Here is a 10,184-nt window from a genome sequence, read left to right as displayed (position 1 = left end):
TTACTTGTCATCCTTCCATAATTCAACTAATTTAGCCAAGGTCCGACGAGACGACCCCCCCTCATTCATTGCAGCTTTAGCATCATCACTCATTTTCTTAATTCGTTCTCTTAGCATCTTTCCTTTTTCCAAGTCCATCAACTCTCTCACACGCTTCTCTACTTCACATGTGCTAACAAACCCATATTCAGATTCCTCCATTAGTAAAGCCACCTTCATTTCCTCTACCAACACCACCTTATTCAACATTTGCCCAGCATAAAGTGGCCAAGCAATCATAGGCATACCAGAACACATAGCTTCCAAAATCAAGTTCCAACCATAGTGAATCGCAAACGCACCCACCAATTCACGACTCAATATTTCTACTTGTGGGCCCTACGACTTTACCACTAAACATATGTACTTCATCCTATCTAAGAACCCATTTGGTAATAAAGCATCAAAATTTGGATCTGACAGTTGTAAAAATTTCTTGATCTTATCATCAATAGGTGGACTCTATACAACCCACAAGAATCTCTGCCTATTCTTTTCCAACCCAATAGTGATTTTTTTCAATTGTGACTTGGAAAACAAACCCAGGCTTCCAAAGCATAAGCGAACAACACTTTGAATCGGTTGCGAGTCAAGCTAAACCAAAGGGGTTGATTTTTGAATTGGGCCAAGTAGTTTCAAAGATCTCGATGTCGTCATCATTTTTTCCTTCTACAGCAGAGGATGGTTTGGGCTCGAAGTAAATGAAATATAAGGTCGAATTTTGGAAATTCCCGTGTATCCTGCGGTTATTTTTTTTTATAAAACGAGAAGAAAAGAAGATGAAAAGAAAAAAAATGGGTGGGTTCTGTAGAGGTCAATAATACATACATTTTTCCTTTCTTTGTCGATGAAAGCGCCCTTGATCCGCGAGTTGCGGATTCGCTTCTTTTGGTGTTTGGGAGTCGCCACTTAGTTTTACAGTCTAGAAATTGAAACATAACTCAAAATCGAAAAAAAAAAGGTACTAATCTACGAAAAGAAAGGATCTGGGGATCACATTACGAGATCAGAAGGTATTAGGCATCGATCTCGCTCAGCAAACGTCGGTTTCTACTTTTTTCCAAAAAATTACATTGCTAAACAGACCTAAAAATAAATAAATCACTTGGTTGATTGCGATAACTGGTTCCCTTAGAACTGGCGGAGAGCGTCGTCATGTGAGTTTTCCTATTATTTCTCTATCACTAGATCCGTTTTCGATCTTCAAGATGAGTATTTTCTAGATGTTTTGGGTGTTTTGAAAGTTTTTGACCGTCTTTTTAGAAATTATAGACGTTTTTTTGACAAAAAACAGGGTTTAGGTGTTAAGTAGGGACTTAGGACTTTAAATTTAGGTTTATAGGAAAGCTGGAGAGAGTTTTTTGCCTCTTTTTTCAAGGATTTTTCTTGACTTGCGAGATTGATTGTAGAGGCTCCTATTTATAGAATTTTGTTTTTTAACTTCTAAGTTTGACTAAGTTTCTTTTAGATAAGGTGAATTGGGATTTAATTAGGGTTTTAAATCTTACAAACAATGAAAGAATGTTTTTTTAGTTTTTTGGACAACCTCCCTAATTATATCTTTAATTCTTTGGACCCCTAAATTGAGGGGTATTTTAATAAATATCAGGTGGGCTCCCACTTAAATAAATGGGCCACCACTCAAAATTTTGCCCGTGTGTTTAATTAATTGGTTTTAATTATTTAAAAATTTTAATTTAATTTATTAAGATTTCACTTTACATTAATTAATGTTTTAATTATTAATTTCAAAATTTTGAATTTTTGGTTGGAAAATTATCGTTTTGCCCTCGAAGAAGACCTTAGTGTTGAGAGGTCATTTTTCGATGTTTTAGGACGTTTTGAAATTAGTTTTTCATAAGGAATTCAATGGGAGTATCGGCTTGTTTCACTTATGGGTTTTTGGCGTAAAATAATCGTGGACCCTATGAAGGCGTTTTCGTAATTTTGTCGAATTTTATGAAAATTTGTGATATATTTTTTATTTTAATTTGTTGTTTTATGTATTCAAAAGAGTTTTCCTCAGAGTAACGTAAATTCTAGGGATGTTTTGATGTTAGGGATATTTTGGTAAATTGTTCATTTTTTAGTGATTTTACATGTAAAACTTCTTTTTGTCTCACAATGATGATTTTTATATTTTTAGGTCATATTTTCCTAGCATAGCGTGGTTTCTAAAGTTTTGTTTGCTTGAGATACCTCATCCAAATTTTTGAAACATATCTAGTAACAAATAAAAAATATTGGAATATTCATCCATCATTGGGAACCGTCGCAATCGGGTTGACGAGTTGATTAATCAGGCGTTTGCAAAAATGGGGTGTCTACAGTCGGAAGTCGACAGCTTCTCGTTTACAACATATCAACAACGATAAGTTGTTGAAACTCAACATTTTAAAAACTCAAACGTAAGTTGTTAATTTTTGGGTCGGTTAAAAAGAAGATAAATAGTGAATTTTGTTTTAAAAATTATTTATATAAATTGTAGGACGAATTGGTATTTTAAATATTATTTTGTTTGATCATAACTTAACCGTTCAGACTTCAAAAGTGATGAGTGAATATTTTATTTTATATAATTTTTCATTTCGAATTTAATGGTGTGGTTAAATTTTACAAATTTTGTCTCTAATAAAAATTTCATTTTTCGCTTCGATAGGACCTTAAAATTGACGTTTCTGTTTTTTACAATAATTCGACTTTTGGGACTTCAAAAATGATAAGTAAATACTCTATTTTCTATTACTTTTCGTTGCAAATCCAATGGTACTATCATATTTTAAAATTTCTTATTCTAGCAAAAATTCATTTTTTTAGTTTGGTCCAACTCAAAAATTGAGAATTTTACAACTTTTTTTTCAGACTCACATTTGAGCGTGCTTATAAGTTAAAGTATATTTTTTGGCCATTATGAATCCAATGATGAGGTCGGATTTCATTAAAAATGATCAAAAAAATCTTAAAGTTTTACCCTAAGTCCTACTTTCAGATTTTTTTAAAAATTTTATTATTTATTTTTTCTCGAGATATGAATAAAAAAATCTCGAGATTTTACAGAGTATGAGAATATGAGTACATATATGAAAAATAAATAAGGATACAACTCTTTAAAGAAAAACTTAAGAAGGTGGAAGGCTAAGGCACTGAGATTCAACCTAACCATTCCCCTTTTTATTCAATTTAGATTGCAATCTAACACTGGTAGAGATAACTAATGAATTTTCCCACTAAATATATGAACTTTAAGACCAACAAACAATTAGAGAGAGGTTTTACAACCACTAAGACATTTACTATCTTTTAAGCTCAAGATCTAGACTAATGTATGATAGGAGAAAACTCAATATAAACCCAAAGAATCAAATATGTATGACATATAACATATAAGATCAAAGAAAAATCACACTACGTCTCAAAAGAACACAAAGAAATATCTCTTTAGATTCAAGCAACGTAATATAAGAGACTAATGGATGCATGATATTCATTATGAAGCTTCCATCACATGGTGAATCAAGATGGTATAAAATCATGTATAATAAAAGCCTTCGACTATGGATGTACATTTCAAATGTCATAAAAGAGAGAAAAAGAATAGGGTCTCATCTTTAAATCCAAATAAAAAATTTAGCATAAGATGGAAGAACAAATAATGAAAGTAAGTAGAAAAGTAGGAGAATGTCTTCTAGAAAAGAGAAATATGTGAGGTTTTATACATAAAAAATGTGTAGGGATAGAGTGATCATGAAAGAAAATATTTATGAGTAGATAGAGAAATGGTAAGTGTTAAGTGTCTAAAAGTGTGTATTTTTCCATTATTTTGCAAAGTATTTAATCGTATTTTTAACCTAAGAGTTACGATTTCTTCATAAAAACATACATAATAGTTAATTCATCATAAATTATATTTTACTAATTAAATACATGTATTTTCACAAATTTTGAGGGTTTAATTATATGTTCATTTCTTAAAAGTAAAATATATGAGAATTGAAGGATTAAAAAGTAAAAAAAAAAAATCAAAGTTAAAGCACGGTCCAAGAGATTTGATGGTCCTAGATTGACAGATTCACGTTTTGAATCAATCATGTCATACCTTTTTGTCTATAACTTTTGACTCACTTATCGAAATAAGTCAAAATGTTAAGATTAACAAATTGATTCAGAAAAGAAAATTTGTGTATTTCATAAAAAATAGCTCATTCGGATTTTGAATTAGTCAAAAATACATAATAAGTTAGAGATCCAAATCTATCACGTTTCACCATTTTGGATATAATTTTTTACTCGGCTATCAAAATGGGATAAAGTTAATGGGGTTAGAATTAGAACTCTAATAGAAAAGGGAATACATTTTTATTTCTCATAGAAGATCAGATTTAGACGGGGAAAAAAAGTAAAAATATGTTGTGAAAACAACCCTAATTTTTATCTATAAAAAGACCTTATCCCTTTAGTCTTTTCCTCTCTTTCTTCTCTTTTTGATCCCTCTTCCCTCTCATTTCCTAATCTTTTTTTATTTTATTTTATATTTTTAGGTTTTAGTTTATTTTTCTGTAATTGGAAGACATATTATTCAAGTTAATTCAAGATATCAATCGAAGTCAAGTATAAATTTGATTTAATGTTATTTGTTAATTTTTAGAATAAATCTTAAATAATTTCTCAATTTAGGGAGATTGATAAAATCAATATTGTTATTTATTTTTAGTTTATTATTTTAGTTCTTGATATTTTCATTGTTAAAATAGATTTTTCTTCTAAATCTTATTCTTCAATATTCTTGATTTATTTAGCCTTATACTTTATTCTCGATTTATTTCTCTTTATTCTTGATCTCGGAAGTGATACAATATTATTGGGTACAACCCATTATATCGGATGCTTATTGTGATATTGAATCTTTAGGTGATAAAACTATTAAAGGGAATGAAATCTTAAGCAATTTTATATTTTTAATTATTTGGTTTGTTATTGTTAAATCTACTGAATTAAGAACTTTTGTCGGTATTTTGATTTGAGTTATCCAAAAAGAACTTGAAAATAAATTGATTTAAATTAATTATCTTGAATGGATTCATTCTCTTTAGATGTTTTTCAATTCATACATTTTTTTAATTAATTTAATTAGTTGTTAATTTAGTTTCTAAAATCACACCCTTTTTTTTCATTTGGATTTCTAAAATCTAGAATATTAATCCCCAATCCTTAGTGGAACGACCATACTTGCCAATCTAAAGTAGATTTTTAATTTTATTTTTTATTTTATTCTTGTCATTTTTAGAGATATCTTTAAACGACAATCAATAAGTGAAAAAGTATGGAGAGAATGTGATAAGTGATGAGATGTCTGAGAAAGGTTGCCCATACTCTCCATGCTTGAGTAAGAAAAAAGTGATTAATAGAAAGGTAGATAGTGAATGAGGTGATTAGATAAGAGAGGACATGAGAGATAAAAAGTGAGTAGAAGATGTTTTCCCAAGTTTTCCAAAATAATGTTTTGGAAAAAATAGAAGAGTAGACTTGAACTAAGAACAAAATGTGAAGACCACTCAAAACGAGTAGATGAGATGAGTTCACATGGCTAGGTATGATACTCATGAAGTCATCGTGATGATTTTTACCTCCACATGTCACGAGGTAATTCCAATGGCTCTTAATTTTTCTCATTATCCTTGCATCAAAATAATGCCATCAATTAGGATAATTAAAATGTTGAATTTGCATGGCATACGTAAATCCATGAGAATGCTTAATTATATCTTAAAAATATAAAATAATATATCATGTGATGGTACATGGATTCAATTGCAATTTGGGAGATTTCAGTAGGGAAATACCAATAGTTAATAAGCCTTATCACCCCCCCCCCCCAACTTGCATCTTACACTTTGTCGAGCATGAGATGAGACTGAATTTCAAAACCAATGTGAACGAAAAGAAAGGATGACAAGACAAAAAAAAAAAAGTTCAAAAGTGTAGCTGGAGTACTTATAGATATCAAATCCTAGAATTTGAAAGGCACATGATCGTAAAGCAAGATTCAACCTAGATTTTAGTTCCTGGTGTTATTAGTCAAAGTGAGTCCAATCCACTATTCCATTTTTAAAAGATATCTAAGTCTTTTAAACTTGAAGGTGCAATGAATTCTAAGCTCATAGAATTAGGCTTGGTCTTTCTACCTTAGTGCAAACCTAAGAACCACATAAAAATGGTCGGATTGACCTAAGTCACCGATTCAAAATCCTATTTATCTATTCAAAATAATAAATGGTTTGAATGTTCGTTTTTATAAAGGTGGTTTTCACCCTACTTATCTTCTAGGTCATAAAACAACCACTTATCAACCTTAATCAACTCCATTCTTTTTTGTAGACCTTTTCGATGTACTTAGTCATATTCGTTGGTTCCTTCTATTGTCTTAATAAGTCCAGTTATATTTTTCTTCTCAATAAACCAAATGAATAAGATAGCCATGGTTTATTGGGTTTGATGTCTCATAACACTCCAGGTGATTTTCAAATTGAAAATCAAGGTAATTACACTTTCACCTAAAAGCATGAGCCAAATGTGATATATAAGTTTTCAATAGTCAATTTTATGCACATCGTCTAAAAGATGAGTAATGAAAAGTACACAACTTGAGATTCACAATTTTTTTTTTTTTCATTTTGGGATTCAATGACCTTTAAGTTAATAACGAAAAACTTACTATTTTATTTTGGAAAAACTCATGCACAAAAAAGAAAAAAAAAATCAGAACGAAAAGGAATCACGGCAAGAAGTGTCCATACCCCCTAACATAAACTAGTTATTGTCCCCAATGAATGGTAAAAGTTGGATTTCTTCCAAACATGCATGATGAGATATTCATAAAGTGAGACATGCGTTCAAAAATGAAAGTGATAGAGGAAATTGAACCTTGAATCTCTTCAATATCAACATACTGCCCCTTGCTAGAAAAAATTTAAACAAAACACAAGGAACTATGCAAACTAATCATACTAAACAAGATCTTTTAAGACCATGGAAATAGTCTTAAGGTCAAAATCTCGAGATATAGTTTCAACCTTTGGCCATTCACAGTAAATGTGGTGTCAATCTTAGGGTTCTCTATCTCAACTGAGCCATAGGGTGGGACTTAACAATGTATGGGCCAATCAATCTAGACTTGAGCTTACTTGGAAAAAATGAAGCCTAGAGTTATAGAGTAGAACTCTGTCTCTTAGTGGGAAAGACTTCCTGAGAAGGTTTTTATCATGAAAAACTTTTTGTTTTTTTCTTTATAAATTCTTGCATTCTCATCTTGGAAGAGTGCCCCATGGCTCCTTCAGTAAAAGGCTACATCCTCTAGGGGGTCTTGTAGTCACTAAGTTCCTCATGTTTTGATTATTTTGGGAGTAAAGGGCTCATCCTCCTGAGCCTAGGTTTTTTGCTCCATTGGAGCTGAGGAGCAGGGCTAACCTTCCTGTTGGTATCAGAACTCTGCACTACCTGGGTAGAGGCCCTTTCAAGAAGCTCAACAGGAGCAAGAGTAACCTGATCAGCGTGAACCAACATCGGTAGCTCAGCTCCAACAGACCGAGTGGGGTCATGAGGACCCATATTATTCTTTTTTTTTCTTCCTACCCTATTCAGAGGAAGGAGTAGCTCTACTATGGCGAGAGAGGGAGAAGGGGAACTCCGAGAGGTTAATATTCATGGCATAAGAAGGGGAGTTTGGTGCAGAGGGTGAGGGAAATAAAAAAGAAGGAAGTGTAGGAGTTGGGGTAAGGACATGCTCTCTGAGATCTACCCAGCTTGATCAACAGGGACACGTCGTTCAAGTGGCCGAGGCAAGAGGGAAGGAGAATGATAGATCTACTCTCCTTCAATCACCCTTATTTGAAAACCTACTGCCACTACCCTCCTATCTTTGGCGGCTCTACGCTGCTTTTTTCTAATCTTTGTAGCAGAAAGGGCAAAAGAATTTACAAGAGAATCAAGTTCAAATTAGATTGACTTGCACAACCAAATTGTAATAGAAACAAATATTACTAGAAGCCTAAAGTGTGGTTTACCCTAGAAGGTCTAAGGAATTCTAAATCCCCCACGAGAGAACCTAGAGCCAAAATCCCAGTCCCCAAAGATGATCAGGGGGTTTTTGTACCACCCTTTTGTCAACATTGGGAAGATATGGCACCAGTGTGTCGACTACACTTTTGGTGGACAACGAGTAGTACCCAGGACACTGGGGAATGACCTTCAGATTGTACCGAGAGAGGAAGTTATTGGGGGTTATCCCCAATTCCTCCACCTTCTCCATTAGGAGATAAAAGTTGTTTGGCATCTGGCCAGAGGCCCTATTAATTTTGTTTAACACCTTCCTGGTGAAGGGCGACAGCGGGAAGCTTAAGCCAGCCTTGATTTGGCCGGTGTAAACTAATAGTCCTCCCTAACGACATTCGTCAAGGTTGTTAGGGTTTTGGCAGACCCTAATAGACACGTAGGAGGGGATTAAAAGCTCCCTATGGAGTCTAACATTATTGGTGACCATTGAGAAGTAGAAAATTATAGAGGATTAAAAAGTTAATAAGGGAGAAGATTACCTCAGGTTGAAGGAGGTAAAAATGGCTGGAAGACTGAAAAACTTTAAAGGCACAAAGAGATGAGGTTGCAGAGTCAAACGCACAATAGAAAGGAAAATTGATGGAAGTCCCCTATTTATAGAAGGACAAGAAGGAAGACGTACGCCTAATGAGGATAGCCCCTTCCAGCGTAATTGTAGCAACTTTGAGTTTAGTAAGGACATTAGTGGGGCATGTGGACGGTTACAGATGAGAGGTGATTCATTTCAATAGTTTAAGAAGATTTGAAATTACGTTACATTTAATGCGTTGATTTGTTCATGATAGAGGTAATGATAGGAGATCATGACAACCAACCAGATGAGAGATATGTGTCTCAAGAAGACGGTAAGACTTTGCGTCTCCTCGAGAGGGGATAATTATAGAGGATAATAATGGTATGTTATCTAGACCGTACACGTGTCCAAGTCGATTAAGTAGTACTTTGTGTAAGCTAATATATCTGACCTTGCCTAGTAGCAGGATAGACCAAGGGAGAGACATCTAACCTGGCTGGTAGGGAAGGACAATGTTAGTAGAGACCTAGTATGAGTACTTGGGTAATCTTAGTTTACATGTATTAAGTCCTGTGATATCGAAGGAGATCTTCCCTAAAATCAAGGACTCAATCCTAGAGATCCTAATTCCGTTTAGGATCCTTGCAGTTCAGGGATTCATCGTGATCACATCCCAATTGAAGGGGAACCCTGATTCGAGTAAAGATCTGTAAATGGAGAGATCAATATAGGAAAGAAGATTTTTTGGCCAATTCGAGAGAGACAAAGTTTTTATTTTTGTCCTTCTACAACTCTAACTTGAGCGTCGAAGGGTCATTTGCAAGTACCACACCAATGTTAATAGGAAGGACGAGAGAGCAACTTTGGTTGAATAAAGCAGAGTATCAAGGTATCGCCAAGTTTCTCCTTTACATGTACCATAAGAAAAATAAATAAGTGTGCACCTCTCTAAAAAAGAAAAACTTAAGAAAATGGGAGGTTAGGGCATTGAGATTCGGCCCAAATTTTTCCCATTTTGTTCGATTGAGAATGCAATCCAACATTGGTGGAAATAACTTATGCTCACTAAAAATATGAAATTTAAGCCCAACAAATAACTTCAGATAGGTTTTACAACCACCAAGACCATTTACTATTTTTGAAGCTCAAGATCTAGGATAGGAGAAAACTCAATAATAAACTTAAAGAATCAAATATGCATGACATATGGGAATAAAGAAAAACTACACTAAATCTCAAAAGATCACATAACACAAAGGCCTACTTAGATTTAAACAAAGTAATACAATAGACTATAATGGATACGTGATATACAATTCATTATAAAACTTACATCACATGCAGGAACAAAATGGTGTTAAATCATATATAATAAAAGCCTTCAACAATGGATGTACATTCCAAATATCATGGAGGCAAAAGAGTTCTAAAGCCATTATTATTGGCAGGAGTTACATACAAACCATATTTATTAATGCTCACAATTAAGGTACTCTCTTTTCTAAAAGCCCAAGCTTAGTAT

At 33.3% G+C, this 10,184-nt stretch overlaps 1 pseudogene; it reads right to left on the bottom strand.

The window, feature by feature from the left end:
- On the bottom strand, positions 1-7,644 carry LOC147398137 (anthocyanidin 5,3-O-glucosyltransferase pseudogene; annotated as a pseudogene).
- Between the last annotated feature and the right edge of the window lie 2,540 nt (positions 7,645-10,184).

The sequence above is a fragment of the Akebia trifoliata genome, chromosome 7, assembly GCF_017979445.1.
Source record: "Akebia trifoliata isolate Shusen 1 chromosome 7, ASM1797944v1, whole genome shotgun sequence".
Classification (NCBI taxonomy): domain Eukaryota; kingdom Viridiplantae; phylum Streptophyta; class Magnoliopsida; order Ranunculales; family Lardizabalaceae; genus Akebia; species Akebia trifoliata.
The sequence above is the reverse complement of the archived record's forward strand: the minus strand, read 5'-3'. Positions and strand labels throughout refer to the sequence as shown.